Consider the following 17,943-nt stretch of genomic DNA (forward strand, 5'->3'; position numbering starts at 1 on the left):
GACTTTATCAAAATTAATTTTTTTCTTTTTTTGAAGATTTTATATATTTATTTGACATAGAGGGAGAGATCACAAATAGGCAGAGAGGCAGGCAGAGAGAGAGGGGGAAGCAGGTTCCCCATGGAACAGAGAGCCCCATGTGGGGCTCGATCCCAGGACCCTGAGATCATGACCTGAACCGGAGGCAGAGGCTTAACCCACTGAGCCACCCAGGTGCCCCAAAATTGAGTATTTCTGTTCAAAGAAGAATACTATGGATAAAATTAACAATTGACACTCTGGGAAAATATGTGTGCAATGATTAAACAAGCCAAGGGATTTATATCTTAATACATAAGAAATACTTACAAATAAGAAAGAAAACCCAGCAGAAAAATAAAAAATATAAATGAAAAATTCACATAAAGGGAAATCCAAAGTTACCAAATCACTGAAGAAATGTTCAACCACATCAGCAGTCAGAGAGATAGATATTAAAATGAGATGCCGGGGCGCCTGGGTTAAGCACTTGCCTTCGGCTCCAGTCATGATCCCAGGGTCCTGGGATGGAGCCCCACATCGGGCTCTCTGCTCAGCAGGGAGCCTACCTTCCCCTCCCTCTCTCTGCCTCTCTGCTACTTGTGATCTCTGTCTCTCTCTGTCAAATAAATAAATAAAATATTTTTTTAAAAAAATAAAAAAAATAAAATGAGATGCCATTTGACATACATAAGTTCAAGAGTCAGAAAATACTGTTTTTGGTGAGGATGAAGGGACATGTACTTTCAGGTATTATGAGAGGGAGTATAAACTGACATAGGTGTTTCAGAGAGCAATCTGCCAAGTAATTGGTAAACCAAGGATTTATAAAGCTCTCATTCATAACCCCAGTCTTGATTATACATCCTAAAGAAAATCCTACCCAGATCCGTAAGGGGACATATTTGAGGATGTTTATTGCTGCCCTGTCTTTTCTAGTGAGCAGTGAACTTCGAATTGTTCAACTTTAGGGGAAAGGATCAGAAAATGTGAATAGATTCTATGGGATATTATACAGGAGTAGGAAGCTAGAAATTAAATATACGTAGAACCACAAGATAGATCATAAAACAGTGTTGAATCAAAAAAAGTTACATCACAATACCCTTTGTGCGAATTAACACATACACATACAAAAGAGCACAACATAAGTTATCAGCATACATAAGTATCTGAGACATCTGCCAAAGGCATCAGAGTGGATTATCTTCTGTGGGGAGGAAGGAATGGGTGTGTGGGGACCGAGGTTGAAGGGGGAAAATAAAATAAAATAAAAATAAAAATATGATGAAATAAACAAGGGGCTGTGCATAGACCCATGTCAGTAGCAAGAGTGCTGGGAACCAGAAGTGTGATTAACTCAGCCCTTGGCACCTGAGGAGAACAGGGTCCTAAAAAGGAAGAAAGGGACATTGCAGAGCACTGACCGTCCCTGAGACAAATCTCCATTGCTTCATAGCTAAAAGGTATCAGAATTCCTCAACCACCCCATAACTTATAAAGTAAAACCCAAGGTCCTTAGCAACACATTCAGCTCTTTTCACATCTGACCCCTGCCTCCTTCAACCTCTTTGAACTTTTCTACCATTTGTCCCCTAAGAAGGCACTAGACTGTTTCATTCTCTTTGCACCTGCTATTGCCACCACGTGGGTGTTTTCTTCCCCAATTATCTAGTCACAAGCTCCTCCTCATTCAACTTGGCCCCCTCTATGAACACCTTCCTTGACATTTTGTCCTGCTCTTCCCCCATATATACAACTATCAGGGTACTCACCACCTGGCATTGCAATTACTTGTCCACATCTCTCTCTCCCGGATTAAATTGCAAGCTGCTTGAGGACGTGACTGTGTCTTATTTCGGCATCCAAACATGCCTTGAATATACAGCCTTCTTATAACTGGTAATTGAATAAATGAAAGCATGCTCAGTCATCAGAATCTGTAGAGATTTTTAATAAGTATCCATCTTTGTGTCCAGAGAAGCTCTTATTCAAGAGGTGTTGGGAAAACACCAATGTATCAAGTTGTGAAGACTGGAAAGGTGAGAGAGGATGGACTGTGAAGCTAAAGATGTAAGGAATTCTGAGTTATGTTCGTGATGCTGCCACTGCCCCCCTCCTTTTTGCAGGACTCATCCCTACCACTATAAACAGCCATGGGCCCTGGGTAGGGACCTGGACTTCCTTGCATCTCTGACCTGTTGATTCTCCCTTACTGGATCACTGTTGTGATTCCCATCAGCCTTTTTTTCACCAATGTGACAAGACATATGGACTTAAGACATAGGGCAAAACCAAGAGCGTAACTGCTCGCTTCGGCAGCACATATACTAAAAAAAAAAACCAAGAGCGTGACTAAGCTGTTTGAAGAATTGTGAGGTGGATGCAAGCTGGCTTGTGCACTGGGCATGTGAAAGCTGTGGCCGCCCTCACTTCTCATCTCAGAACTCATCCAAGACAGGTGGGTTCAGGGAAGTCACCATTTTGGAAGATGTTCACAGATTTTCTTAAGAACCAGTCCTGGGGCGCCTGGGTGGCTCAGTGGTTTAAGACTCTGCTTCCAGCTCAGGTCATGATCTCAGGGTCCTGGGATCGAGCCCCGCGTAGGGCTCTCTGCTCAGCAGGGAGTCTGCTTCCTGCTCTCTCTCTCTGCCTGCCTCTCTGCCTACTTGTGGTATCTGTCAAATTAATAAAAATCTTAAAAAAAAAAAAAAACAGTCCTAATGTCAGTTCCTCAACCCTTGTTGAGTTCCAGCCTAGAATTCTGATTCACTATGTATTTTACAGGTTTGTGGGAAAGATTAACTTGGACGATATTTACAAAGCTTCTGTCCAGTTCCTGGTGCACAGTGAGTACTTGGCAAGTTAGTCTGTTCCCAGCCACTGCTCATGAGAAAAATAAATTAACTAATGGGAAAAATTATTCGAAGCCCCAAGCGCATTATAGATTCTGATCATATTTTTTTACATGCTCACCACCTTCCTTCAGTCTTGCAACTCTATCTTCATCAAACTTAATCTTGATATTCTAATATGCATGTTTTGAGCTGGCTCATTGCTTAGATTAAGCAGGTATGACTCCAGGGACTCTGGTCTCTTAGCGCAGTTTCCAGTCCATAATGATTTCCCCAAATGTCCTGCTTTCAAGACTGATGTTCTCTCCATTAGAATCAGTCAAGTCCCAGGCTACTCACACCCTTGTTTTAGACTTTAAAGATAGTGGCTTGCAAAGTCGACATATTTATACCTATTACAAGGGCATCACATTAGCAAAACCATCACCCAGGCCAGGGATATAGAAGTACATCCTAGGGCGCCTGGGTGGCTCAGTGGGTTAAGCCGCTGCCTTCGGCTCAGGTCATGATCTCAGGGTCCTGGGATCGAGTCCCACATCGGGCTCTCTGCTCAGCAAGAAGCCTGCTTCCCTCTCTCTCTCTCTCTGCCTGCCTCTCCGTCTACTTGTGATCTCTGTCAAATAAATAAATAAAATCTTTAAAAAAAAAAAAAGAAGTACATCCTAATGAGGATCAAGGGAATGGCAGACAGGAAGGGGAGGTTAGAGGAGGGTGCCCCAGGCCAAACACAGAGAGATAAGGAGAGGACATAGGGTAGTAGAGGAAATGCCGAACAGGCATAGGATGGTACCAGAGAGGCGCTATCCATTTCTTAAGTTGATTTCCTGTCTTCCACAGTTCTTCCATTCTTATTATGAAATTCTTGCCTGGGCAAGATTTGTGGGTATAGGGATGCCTGGGTGGCTTAGTGGGTTAAAGCCTCTGCCTTTGGCTCGGGTCATGATCCTGGGGTCCTGGGATTGAGCCCCACATCAGGCTCTCTGCTCGGCAAGGAGCCTGCTTCCTCCTCCTCCTCTCTCTCTCTCTCTCTCTCTCTGCCTGCCTGCCTCTCTGCCTGCTTGTGATTTCTATTTGTCAAATAAATAAATAAAATCTTTAAAAAAAAAAAGACTTATGGGTATAGTTTTTTTCTTCTCTTTGGTCTACCTCCTCATTTTCTTAGACAAAATATCTCCCCAAAGACACATTTTCACCTCTTTGCATGAGTTTTCAGGAAACTCATCCTTCTCCCCACCTCCACTAGCCCCAGTAAGTTCTCCAGGTAAAGTTAAACTGCTTGGGCCAAAGGTCGGTCACATTTTATTTACATAAGCATAGGGACTATCAAGAACACCGGGAAACACGATGCAGATGTCTGCAGCTACACTTTGATAGGCCCAGCAGCTGGGGCCGTTTGAACTCTTTCACGGGAAGTAAGAAACTAAAATCCATAAAACAATCTTCAGGCAATAACAGTGAGTTTGTCCACCGAGAATAGAAATCATTGGAGTAAGACTCAGCATTAGTGAGCTTCCTACTAAATCTAATTATTTTCTGGAGTGAATTTGTTGTGGGGAATGTAACAATGGGTGCTGACTTTCAAATACTTCTGAACTTATTTAATGTTTGACCTCATTTAAAAAAATTTTTTAAAAGATTTTATCTATTTCTTTGACAGAGAGAGTGAGCGAGCCCAAGCAGGGGGAGTGGGAGGCAGAGGGAGAAGCAGACTCCCCACTGAGCAGGGAGGCCAGCGTAGATCGATCCCAGAGTCCTGGGATCATGACCTTAGTGAAGGCAGATGCTTAACCAACTGAGCCACCCAGGTGCCCCATATTATTTGACTTCATTTAATGCATTTCCTGGTAAGTATTATTAAGAATGAAGCCAAAAGAAGAGAGAGCAAGTTTTTCTTGTCTGTTTGTTGCGAATGAGACCAATGAAACTAACCCTTAAAACTACTGAATTGCTTATACCAATCGGAAAGCCACTCTCTTCTTGACTTGAACTACAAGGTCGAAATGTCACTTTGGTCAGTTAAAGTGGTATGTCCTGCTGGCGTGTTTATTCTTTGACAACCAAGAATTATGATTTTAAAAAGTGCAAAGTCTAAGTAAATAAATAGGAAGAAAGAAAAGGCAACTCTGTGTAATTCTTATCACAAATGGCACTTAATATCCGGTACCAACAAACCTACCACTACTTTCCTCTGCTGGGGGCCACCTGTAAGGGTTGAAGAAATAGTGGAAGGCAGCAGAGACTTGGTAGGCGCTGTCCTATTCAATCCGGGCACAGTTCAATTTACTCAAAACCCCTTTATAAGAACACAGTTTACAAAACAGTTGTGAGTATCCACTAATTTGGCTGAATTAAAAACATTGTAGACTTCTACTGATAATAGCGGTAGCCATCAAAGTGCATTCAGCGAGCTTACTGGACATCAGGCCCTCTTGTAGGCAGCTGTATTTACCTTACATATTGAGCCTAATTTTAGAAATAAGGATCACGAGACTCAGAAGCAGTAAGAACTAGTCCATGATTTCATAGCAATTGAGGGCAAAGTGGAGATGGGAATGTGATTCTGTGGGACCCTAAAACCCAACTTCTTTCCTTTACTCCTCATACCACATCCCTGTCAGTGGTGCCTCCGAGACACCAGCATGTTTCATTCGGAGCCCATCTGTTGGGTAAGGTGGGTGATGGATTCCTATTTGAATAAAGGATTAAATGACTCTTTAGGAAGGCTTTTCTGGAGCATCTTAGGCAGCTGCTTCATTTTGCTTCTCCTGTCTCTTGCAACAGGGTAGTATTAAGAAAAAAAAATTCATGGTGCTTGCTTCCTGGATCCAAGACTTTCCCCTAGTCTTGTACTTCCAGCAGAGCCACTTAAGAGCATTTACTAGTGATGGCGGCTCCGAAAGTCATAAGTAAAGAGAGTGGAGGAGTTAATGTGCAACTTTTGATATTGAAAATAGAGTTGTGCAGAAAAAGATGTTAGTCCTCAAACAAGATTATTTTCTCAAGGTAACATTTCCAAAGTTCTTGTTTCCCCTTGAATATATCAAGAAATAAGTCTAGAAGAATCAACTCGAAGAGTTCTCTCATGCTACAGAGAAGGTATTCCTTCCACTAGAGCAAGCTAGACCATGAAGCTTATTGTCCTAAGTTAGGAGTAAGAATATGGTAGAGAAAGATTAAAGGTCAGGAGAAAAAACTGATCCTTCTGACTCTAAGGGATAGAGAGAAGAAGAGAACAGACACAGTAGCTGTCAGAGTTCTTATTTTTTCTCTTTCTTCTTGGGACAATGGTCTAAGGGAGGGTGGCTATGGAAACACCAGCTAAACTGAGGAGCAAACAGTGCAGGGAGGGGAACCATAGAACGAAACGAGAGCCTTTATTCCCACGTGCTGTGGTTCTGAGTGAGGGCCTTGAGGGCTTACCTTGGAATCAGTGGAACCTTCAGACCTGGGTTCCAAATGGAGGCAGTTGGAGTCCTGCATGGTAAGGATGCAAAGGGGGCAGGATCTACATGAGTGAGAATGGGGGGAAGCCAAGTAAGCCAAGGAGCCTCTAGACTAGGAGTGAGCACACTATTGTCCGTGGGTCAAATCCAACCCAAATAAACACCCATTTGTTTACACACTGTGGAGTTGGATAACTGTAACAGAGACTCTAGGGTCCACAAAGCCTAAAACATTTACTGCCTGGCCTTTTATTTAAAAAGTTTGCCAACTTCTGCCCTAGACCTTATGAAAGGCTGAAGGACAAGCTGCAGTGAGGCCAGTATGAGATGGTGCTTTGGAGCTCAAAGGACCAGAAGGTACCGAGCAAGTCCCGGGAGCTGGACTCCTTTCTTTCATCATGAGATCACCTAGCATAAACTCTTCCATACACAGGCTATCCTGGAAAGAAGCTGGAAAAGGGACTGAAGACTGAACTAAGAAATTCAGGAGGCTGAGCTTTTTACCTAAAGAGATTAAATATTATCTAAAGGGATAGCTCTATTTGCTCAGTAGGTTGGCCTGAATATAGTTTTTCCAACATGAAAGGGTTGAGATTCATGAAGAAGCCTGAATCAGGAAATTGCATTTCCTCTGAATATCTCAAAGAGTAAGTTTTATAACCCACCTACTGATTTATAGATTATGAGCCCTGATAAAAACCATAGAGATATTTTAAACCTCTTCTCTCATTGTACAGATAAGATAAAGAAAGAGTGTCCCAGAAAGACCACGTTCCTGTAGTTATGTAGAGGATGAATGGAGGCTTGAAGCTAAGTCCCCTGATCCAGTGGTTCCAAATACCACATTTTCAAAGGGATCATTAGTGCTTTGTCTTTCCGGTCTTGGTAGGAGATAGCACAGTCAAACATCAAAGAAATGAAAGGAGTTTGATAAGGAAACTGTTCACAAAGGTGTGGTCAGGGTTTAGGTATACCACAAGGGAGAATATAGTACACCAGGGCTAGCAACAATGGGGAACTCTTCCCGTCCAGGGGTGGAGTGGGGGGTGGGGGGCTTGTCCTGAGATAAGGTACTTAGGAGGCAAACACCAACAAGAGTGGAAGGATACCTCTAGCTCAAAGTAACCCAACAGGGAAAAATCCAGGGAAGTATGTTTCCTGACTTCACTTTTTTTCTACTCTTTCCTCTTTCTGTTATTCCATTAGCTGAATCCAGAAAATTAACCTCAGAAGATAAGTAGGGTGGATGTAGTATCTAGAGGAGAAAACAGAAAAATTGGTACCAAGATATAAAATAATCCTACAAAACAGTACCTGGAAGCATTCCTAGCTTGTGGTAGGTGCTCAGAAATTTTTGGATGAATGAATTGGTGAATTAATTAACTTTACTGTTGATAAAGCCATTCTTATGAACTTTTAAGGGATTCTTAACAAGTACCATATCCAGTCAACATACCATCCATCCAAGCAGGAAAGTTCTAAAGGGAGACATCTCTTCCCCACAACAGAATATGCAGCTCTCATAGCTGTAAGGGTTATTATCAGAGGTAGGCTTTGGGTCTGTGATTGTAATAGTTGCCTATCTATTGGTGCATAACAAATCATCACAAACTTAGCGGCTTAGAACAACATGAATGTATTATCTCACAGTTCCCATGGGTTAGGAGTCCAGGCATGGGTAAACTGAGTTCTTTGCTCAGGATCTCACTGGGCTGAAATCAAGGTGTTGGCTAGGTTTGGGGTCTCATCTGAAGGCTAGGGGACTCTTCCACGCTCATTCAGGTTATTGCCAGGATTCACTTCCTTGCAGCTGGAGGACTGAGGCCCCTCTTTCTTGCAGGCTGGTGGGCAGGGGTTGCTCTCAGCTCCTAGAGGCTGCCCTCAGGTATAGCTACACGGCTACCTCTGTAAACCCCTTCATACCTCCAATCTCTTAGGTCTGCCTCCATAATCCCACTTTGGAATAAGTAAAGTCAGTTCACTTATTAGTAACCTGATATCTGATATCTCATCACAGGTTCTGTCTATATTCAAGGGGAGAGGATATATAGGATGTATGCTCCAGGCTGTTCGGGTCTTGGGGGTCATGGTAGAATACTGCCTTCCACAGTGATGCAAGTTCTAGTGTTCTTCCAAGTTTGCAGATTTTTTTTTTTCAAGTAAACAGTCTGTTTACATTTGTCATCCTGACTCAGAATCTTTAAACTCTAGAGTGCTTTTTGTTTTGTTTTGCTTTGCTTTAATTTGGGAATATTTCCAGGCCATTTTTATTTTCAGAGATGCATGTTGAGTAGGCTGGGTATATGCTTGGATTTTTAAAAATTTTTTATTATTTTTTAAAATATTCTATTTATTTATTTATTTGACAGAGAGATAGAGAGAGAGCACGAGTAGCCAGAGCAGCAGGCAGAGGGAATGGGAAAAGCAGGCTTTCCACTGAGCAGGGAGCCTAATGTGGGGCTCGACCCCAGGACCCTGGGATCATGACCTGAGCCAAAGGCAGCCATTTAATCGACTGTGCTACCCAGGCACCCCTATGCTTGATTTTAAAGCCATTTCTGAGAAGGGGATTTGGTGAATCCGATGTTATTCACAAAAGAAGGAAGAAGAAAGAATGGTTGATTTAAATATGAAATATAATTATTTGAATTACTAAGTACCTTATAGATTCTGATTATAGCTCTACAAAATTTTGTAAGCATGGTAGCTAGGGTCTACAGTAATTTGTAGACCAACCATGAAAAGCTAAGCAAACTGCAGACCATTTACAACCAAATCAAAATAGCATTAATAGACCAAATAATGTTTACTCTTAATGCCAAGAGCAAATGTATTTTTTATGCTTTTATGCTTTCCAGAATATCTGTGAGATAGGAGCATTCACACAAATGGCCACAGTTAAATATGAAGAAAAATTCCTACTAGTAAATATTTATAGGAGTTCAACTCCTGAACTTGACCCTCTTTGTATCTTAAAAATCAAAGATTTATGTGGGTCCTACACAAAGTGAGATCATATTTGATTGTAGATTTTTTTAGGGCCGCAAGGAGGAAAAGTATCAGATACATTATTTTCCATAGAATCTTTGACTGAATGTTCCCTTTGGATTTTGTGAGAAAAGAACAGGAATTTTAATGTCTTATCTAAGGTTTTCTGTACTATCCTACTGAGGACCAGGGAAGGAAGCAGAAGGGGCTGTGGAATGGTTTTGGTAGTATCCCCACTGAAGCCACCATTTTGGCATGGACCAACTCTGTTACTGCAGTTGTTACACTTTGAGAAAAGTCCATCCTTGGATACAGTTTGAGCAGGACATCATGGGGTGAGTAAGGAGATGGCACTGATTATTTTACGGACTCCCTGATCATCCCACTTTTGAAGTCTCCCACTCCCTCACTCCCTGCCATATGAAGCATGGGATTGGCAGCAGAGAGAAGAGAGAGGAGAGCAGGGGAAAGGGAGAGAAGCACTGTGGGAAGAGTGGCAGAAATCGTTCAGAAATGGTTTTTGCCTCCTCATAAATAGAATAATAAGAAAGTCTTCAAGTAGGGAATTAGAGTGTATCTGGTTCCACCTTTCCTCAGAAACTAAATTCAGTCACATTTAGCAGCTCAGCCCCAGAGGCACTACTATCGACCACCAGGCAGAGCTCCTATATGGAAATACCATGAAAGTGGATAACTTTTAGGGAAGAGATTCAGGGAACTCTTCCCTTACAATTTAGACAAACAATAGTTTTCCTGGAGGCCCCACCAGTTTACTTTCTCTTGCATCCCATTGGCAGAACTAGATCACACGGCCATCCCTAGCTACAAGAAAGTAATTTGGGAGGTGGGGGAAACCTGGGTGGCACAGTGGGGTAAACATCTGAGTCTTGGTTTCAGCTCAGGTCTTGATCTCAGGGTCATGATCTCAGGGTGTTGAGATCGAGCCCCAAGCTGGGACTCATCATTCAGCATTCTTCTCTCCTCCCTCTGCCTCTCCCCCTTCTCACATGCACATTCTTTCTCTCTCTCTGTCTCTAAAATAAACGTCTTTTTTTTTTAAAAGAAAGTGAATTATTTTTTAAACTGGTATGTATGGAAGTGTTGAATTACTATATTGTACACCTGAAACTTACACTGCATGTTAATTAACTTGAATTTAAATAAAAAGTTCGAAAAAATAAAAGTAAAAACTGCATGTAGACACTGATGAAAATGGGGTTCTGTTAATATAAGACAGGGATCAGCAAACTTTCTGTAAAACACCACGGTTTCATCTTTAGGGTCTGAGGGTGTCTGTTGCACCTGCTCAGTTCTGTCCTTGCCTCGTGGAAGCAGTCACAGGCAATACATGGTGAGACTGTGTTCCAAGGAAACTTTATTATTAAAGAACAAGCAGCAAACTGGATTTCGCCTAAGGACTGCAGTTTACCCAATCTTGACAAAGGAGAAGAATATTAGGTAAGAAACAAGCAGGATCTCCCATCCCACTTGTCTGTGTTTTTTTTTTTTTTTAAAGATTTATTTATTTATTTATTTGACAGAGAGAGAGAGAGAGAGAGAGAGCGCGATCACAAGTAGGCAGAGAGAGGAGGAAGCAGGCTCCCCACTGAGCAGAGAGCCTGATGGAGGGCTCGATCCCAGGACCCTGAGATCATGACCTGAGCTGAAGGCAGAGGCTTAACCCACTGAGCCACCCAGGCGCCCCCCACCTGTCTGTTTTTAAGAATCATTCCTTGAGGGCACCTGGGTGGCTCAATGGATTGAGTTTCAGCCTTTGGCTCAGGTCATGGTCTCAAGGTCCTGGGATCGAGCCCCACATTGGGCTCTCTGCTCAGTGGGGAGCCTGCTTCCCCCCCTCTCTCTACCTGCCTCTCTGCCTACTTGTGATTTCTCTGTCAAAGAAATAAATAAATAATTCTTTAAAAAAAAAAAAAAAAAGAATTCCTCCCTGAGAACCCTTTTCTCACCCTGCATTCTAGGACTTGAATACATCAAGTAAATAAGGATATCAAACATGGCATTTCATATTTGGAAGGGGTTCAGATTCTGGGCTGCCATAAGACTTGGTTTCTAATCTTCTGACATAGGTATCTGAGATTCTATGCGACATGGAGCTCAGCTACTCTGGTACCTTAGTCATACTGTTTATTCCAGTGCGGGAGCCCCACAGCACCTGAGTCTAGAAGTCACACACAAAAGTGAAGAAATGACTGTCACAGGAGGATGAATGGCTGCCCTCTGAAGTTTTCATTTGGCTCCTAAATGACAAAACTGGGCCGACCAAGAGAACTTGGTAATTTTCTCTGCTTGTAGAGAAGCCACCTGGTGAATATCACATTGCAACCACCAACCCTTGGCAGAGGTTGGAACAGCAGCTATAATTATAAAAAGAGCAGGGAGGAGAGTCTAAAAATCTCTTCTGAGTGGCAAAAATTCTGAAAATCAAGATAATTACAACACTCGTTCATCCTGATTTCCTTAGCTATTTATAGATGAGGAGAAGCTGATGCACTGAGAGCTTTTGCTTTTCTTTTCCTTTCTTTTCTTTTTTTCTTTTCTATTTGCATTAAATCCTGTGTGGCTCCTCTCTGAAATGTGTGCATATGCTGAGTCCATGTGAGATGCCACCACTGGCACTTGTCATAAGAATTAAATCCCTCTCAAGCTTGTTTACAGCTCAGCACTTGTCATACTGCTCCCTTGAGCTTCATGGCTGGTTGGGTTCTTTTTTTCCCCAGCTCTGCGGAAGATTTAATTTCTTTTTTGTTTATGTGTGTACTTACCCTTGCAGGTGCAGGGAAAAAAAAATTGCTGTGCCCAGATGTTTTGAAGCTGCAGCAGCATACATACAACTCAGATTAAACAGAAAAATTGCATAAGACAGGGCAGGCATTTCAAGTACATTATTCTATAGGGTATTTAATAAACCTATCATGTTTGCTCGACAATAAGACTCTTGAATATAACTTTAGGAACAGAGGACTATTTTAAGGCATCACCAGCTTGATTTGTTTATAGACGACTTTACAATGAGATTTGTCACTTTTGAGTGGGACCCGTTACATTTACCCCATTTTCAACTTAGGAAATATCTTCCCAGAACAGAACAGTCTGGGAATTGGATGGGAACATCGCCTATCAAGTTGTCTCAGTTCATTACTGGATTAATTAGACCTCAGGGATCTAAGGCCAGATTTCACCTTAGTTTTGAAACACAGCAAACATAAGCCAAGCACAAACAACCCTCTTGCTGCTCGTTGGGCTCTGTACTAATATGCAAACGCCCTGTTCAAGCTGCAGATGGATAATGCTGCTGCGGACCCTCAGTTTGGATTTTCCTTTACCCAAGGCACTGGGTTAACCTGCTTTGTACATAGCAACTGTCAAATAGTGGCGGGAAGGAGTTCAGCTTAGGAGAGGAATTAATGCTCAAAATTCTCCAGACTCCACTTCACCAGCCTCCAGCCATTGTTTCCCAGGACTGCGTGGAGGTAGCTCATCACCTTTGGCAATGAGTCTTTTAAAATATTCCCTCACATCACAGCCAAAGCTTAGCTCACAAGGCTTGTCAGGAAGGCCTATACAATATACCCACCCCCCGCTTTGTGACATCCTCCCCGCCACCCGCCCCCAGCCCGGAGCATGTTACTGTTTTTACCTTTCCCTGAGGTGTAGAAGAGTTCCCAGCTGACTGGCTTAGGATGTTGGTTTAAAAGAAAACCCCTATCTCTCTTTGCTCATGAAGCTAAAGACCCCCCAGTAGAATTAGTGAGGTCTTTAGCTAGTAGAAAAGAGTGCTGTAGGCCTGTTTCTTTGTAGGGAAGAAAAGAGGTCTTGCAAAAAAAAAAAAAAAAAAGAGAGAGAGAGAGAGGGAAGCTCTCACGTTTTAATTTAAGTGCCAGTGTTGGATCCCCAGTTGGCAAAATCATTTATAGTCAGTATTTGGCCCAGCATTTTGCATATGCAAGATCAGAGCTTATTAATATCATCTCTTACTTGTGCCTCCCAACACTGCCACCAGAGAACATAAAAGGCTTAGACCATGCACACTGCAAAATGAATGGCTCCTTCTTAACTTCCACAATGCAGGTTTTTGCTTGTACCAAAAGAGTTATAGTCCCCTGGTCATCCTGGTAATATGAAACACTCTCTTCATCCCAGTCACTTCTAGAACCCCCACTTGGAACATGGGGACTGTATTAGAAATCAGTATCTCCTGTAATGGGCTGTGTATGGAAGACAGAATAGTAGGCTTCAGAAAGCATCTGTGATTTCATAGAAGATGACTGTTTGTAGGTCATTGTCAGTTCTGGAAACAAAGCCATTATATAATTTATAGTCTTGTCTATTTATGTTTTCTGTCTTTAATTTGTTCAAAGCATATCATTAGACATTGATTATTCTTATAGCAGGAAGCCTATGGACTCATCAAGATGGGGTGGGACTTTATGAATGAAATCTGTTGTAGCGGTGGCTTTGCTAGTGTAAGTAATTTATTATATCTCTACAGGTAATGATTATAAATATTTTAAACATATGAAGCTTGTACGTTGGAGCTCCAATCAGGCATAGCTACCCACCACCAGACTATGGGTTAGATAGAACCACAACCACACAACCAATGAGATGAAAGTGGATAGATATGGCCAGCTCCTCACTCTCAGTGGAGTGTGAACCCAGGTGATGACTTCAGCAGCCCAGAAACATCTGCTCCCCTGCTCCCCCCAAATCTTCATAACCACACAAACAAATAGACATGCGTATACTTGCCAGATCCAAAAATTTACTTGTGTAAAACCCTGATCACTTCTGCCAAGAGTCAGGTATATTGTGTTAAGAAGTAGCACAGGGAAGCTACTTTTTAATGTATTTGTCAGGGTCATGGGAGCCTGGAGCAAAGCCATGAGGAAGGGAGTCTCCGGCTGGCAGTCTCTGTTAGGTCACCAGAATAAAAGAAGCTGGAAAGAAGTCTGGCGGCAGAGGGTACTTTTGGGAAGGATGGAGGGGAAGTAGAAGGGAGACAGAGAGATATTGCCTATGCACTTTTCCTGCTTCAAAACTGTCTTAGAAATGACTGGGCTAATGTACAAGAGGAGAAGCTAAACAAAGGTCAACTAGGGCAAGCTCCATTATCTCTCAACTCACAAGTTCAGAGGGGCTAAAGCTGTAATGCAACTAGTTGTTTCCTCTTTTCTGTATGGCTGTCCCAGTCTATCTTTCCAGTTCATCTCCTGCCACTGTAATCTTTACCTAAACCTGGTCACCTGTCGAATACTGTGACATCTTTCTTAGGCAGATCAGTCAGTTCCTCCACTGTGCTTCCAGTGTACATTGTATAAATATTACCTCCTATGGGATTGTTTAAGTGCTGCCTCCCATCGAGATTCAACTCCCAGAGAGTAGTAATAGCATTTGATTATCTGGGTGTCCTTAATGTTTAGCCCACGATAGGTACTTGATATATGTTTATCTGTTGGATGGATGGATGGATGGATGGATGGATAGCTGGATGGGGTATTGCAAATTTTAAGGGAAAAAGAAAAGAGCACAAGGAATTCACAGGTGAGAAATTTCCAAATGAAGTCCTAACCAAAACTCCAGCCACTTTCTCACAGAGGTTCATCTTTCACCTCTGAACATTGGTCTCGACGCTGCCATCCTTTCCAAATGAGAGCTACAATCCAGGCAAGTCGTAAGGCTTAGAAAAACCATAGGAAAAGTCATGGGATCCTGCTAATTTGAAGATGGATTTAAACTTCAGTCAGGTATCAACATTGCCAGCTTGTGTTATCTCTTCATGCATTTAACAGAGCACTTACCTCTCAAAACCCGGCTGTGGCTTGATCTCACATGTTCTTCATACTTGCTTCAACACCTGTTAACCACAACACTGAGGCTGCCAGTCCTGGCTTCATCTTGCTCTCTGACTGTTACTACGACGTTGTAACCACAGCTCTGCAGCTGCTACACTGGCAGCCATTCCAGGGACTGGGGCTGGCCTCTGGTCCCTGGGGTGCTTTAACCGCCACACAGGTTCTTGGTGCAACAGACACTTCTCTCTCTCCCTTCTGGCCCTCACAGCCCCTTGCTCATCCTGCCTTTATAAAGCCTATTTCTTTGGTGTTGCTAGCTTGCGTGTGTCTGTCACTCTCACTGGAGTGCAAGTTCTGTGAGGGAAGGACTATGTCCTACTCGTTATTGTTTCTCTCATTCTTATCAGAGCCTGGCAATGGAAGGTAAGAGTGAAGAATGAATGAATGAATGAATGAATGAATGAATATGTTCTCATTAAAATTCTTTGCTGCAACCTCAATTAAGTCACTCATCACTCCTACCTCCTATTACGCCCCCCAAAATTATACTTGTGATTTAGTGTGATTGCTTTTTTTCCTTCACCCCAGAAACAGGTAATTTTTCTTGATTATCAACAGCAATGCTGTAATACAAAAATAGAAAAGAAAAACCTAGGAATGGTATAAACCTGCTAATGGTTCCCTCTAAGAGTTATCTTTATACATCTCTAAATTACATTTAGTAATATTTGATTTCCTCAATCTCTCAGGCCAGTTGGACATGGTGTGCCCTGCTTAGGAAGCTAAGTGCATCTAATTCCATGAACACCAGAGATATAGTGACTCTGCATTTTAACTATACGACTTGTAATTTTTTCACTTAAAGAACTGAATGTTTCTGCTTTTTTGGGTCTTAAGAGCTAAGTGTCTCTTTGGAATCTTTGGGAAATTAGACAATATATTGAAGCTTTATCACACCTTTTAGTACTAATGATTCCAGACGGATGATACCTCCACTTGACGTATCTAAATTGACTCACCTAAATTCAATCTCCATTTCCAAGTCAGAGGGCACATCTGGGTGTGGTGAAATGGGAAACGAGGGCCTCGGCTCAGAGCAGACTGAGGCTGGTCGACCAGCTGGGCCATACCTTTCTCTTCATGTCTGTGAAACAGGGATCATAATGTTGACTACATGGGGTTCTTGTGAAAATTAAAAGAAAATGTGGAGCACCTGGGTGGCTCAGTGGGTTAAAGCCTCTGCCTTCGGCTTGGGTCATGATCCCAGGGTCCTCTCTGCTCAGCAGGGAGCCTGCTTCCTCCTCTCTCTGCCTGCCTCTCTGCCTACTTGCGATCTCTGTCAAATAAATAGGTAGAATCTTTAAAAATAAATAAATAAATAAATAAAAGAAAATGTGGCATGCATAATGCTCTTAGCCAAATTCTGTGAAGCAGAATTTCCTCGATTATATTAGTACCCTCCCCCTTTGGACATCCAGGGCGCACTGTGGTGCCAATATACAGACACAACCTCCTGTGGCAGAGGGATCCCTGGGAGTGGGGGTGGGGGCGCAGGGTGCTTCACAGAGTTAGACAGTTGGGGCAAATGGTGAGAACAATTTTACAATGTTTTGATATAAATCATCCAGAGACGTTTTGCCTCTTCCCTACTGATAGCTCCTTTTTCCCCCACCCAGTCCGGAAATTCCTCTTCTAGGCCTCGGCCTTTGGGATTACTGATTTTCCAACTTCACCCTTGTAATCCTCCAAATCTCAGGAGCAAGATCTTTGCTTCCCCACCAGCCGTGCTGGCAGTTACCTTTGCTATCAGTTTAGCCAGAGTCCTCTGTTGGTTCTCCTCGCAGGCAAATGCTCCAGCTTTCCTGGTCCAGACTCACCTCTCTGACCTAGGGCCTTCACACCCTGAGTGCCATTCCCATCAGTGCAGCCCAAGCAAACACTCCTGCCTTCAGATGTTCAGGTGTTGCTTGACAGGGTATTCCTTCAACCCTTAACAGAGTATTCCTTCCCTCTGACACTGGATCATTTTGTTCCATTCTTCTTCGGACCCTCAGTGATCCTAAAAATACATCTTAGCTCATCACAGTCACTCTCACTCACCATTTTAATCTTCTCAGACTCGTGTGGAAAATTCCCGTCCTTCACAGGGGTAATAGCGATGGCCACAGCAAAGGCACATTTACAGCTCAAGAACACTTCTGGAAGTTGTTTCTCATCTTTCTTTAAAATAAAAGTAAAAGAAGTTCAGAGTGCATACTTATTTTTTTTATATGTACTACTTCTACCTTTAACTAACTAGTTCCCTTTTAACTAACAGTCAATTTATGAGGAGTAATATTTTTAAATTTAAAATGTCCATTTTTTTCTCTTTAAGAATTTTTTTATGTCAAAAATGCAAAACGGGGCACCTGGGTGGTTCAGTCGGTTGAACTTCCAACTCTTGGTTTCAGCTCAGGTCATGATCTCAGGGTCATGGGATCAGGCCCCACGTCAGGCTCCCTGCTCAGAACAAAGTCTGCTTGAGATTCTTCCCCCTTTCTTCTCCTTCCCACTCTGCTCTTCCCCACTACTCATGCGTGCTCTCTCTCTCAAATAAATAAACAAACAAACAAATAAAACAGAATCTTAAAAATAATACAAAATTTAAAAATGCAAAACATATAAACAAAAAGAAAATGTAAGATACTACATAATCCCATAAATCAGCTTAACCACTACCAAGTTTTTTGTTTTGTGTGTTTTTCATATTTATCTATGTATCTATATCTGTGCTACAAAATCTCCATACAAATTTGTTGTTAAAAATCATTAAGATAGGGGCGCCTG

At 42.3% G+C, this 17,943-nt stretch overlaps 1 long non-coding RNA gene across 1 annotated transcript in view; it reads right to left on the minus strand.

Annotated features, from left to right (window-relative positions):
- Window positions 1-17,943, minus strand: part of LOC125103654 (uncharacterized) — a 42,111-nt gene that overhangs the window by 5,647 nt on the left and 18,521 nt on the right. The window contains exons 4-5 of the long non-coding RNA XR_007128460.1: window positions 17,218-17,337; window positions 16,137-16,261 (exon numbers count right to left, since the gene is read on the minus strand). This is a non-coding gene — a long non-coding RNA (uncharacterized LOC125103654). The remainder of the gene's footprint in view (window positions 1-16,136; window positions 16,262-17,217; window positions 17,338-17,943) is intronic.

Source organism: Lutra lutra, chromosome 7 (genome assembly GCF_902655055.1).
Source record: "Lutra lutra chromosome 7, mLutLut1.2, whole genome shotgun sequence".
Classification (NCBI taxonomy): Eukaryota; Metazoa; Chordata; class Mammalia; order Carnivora; family Mustelidae; genus Lutra; species Lutra lutra.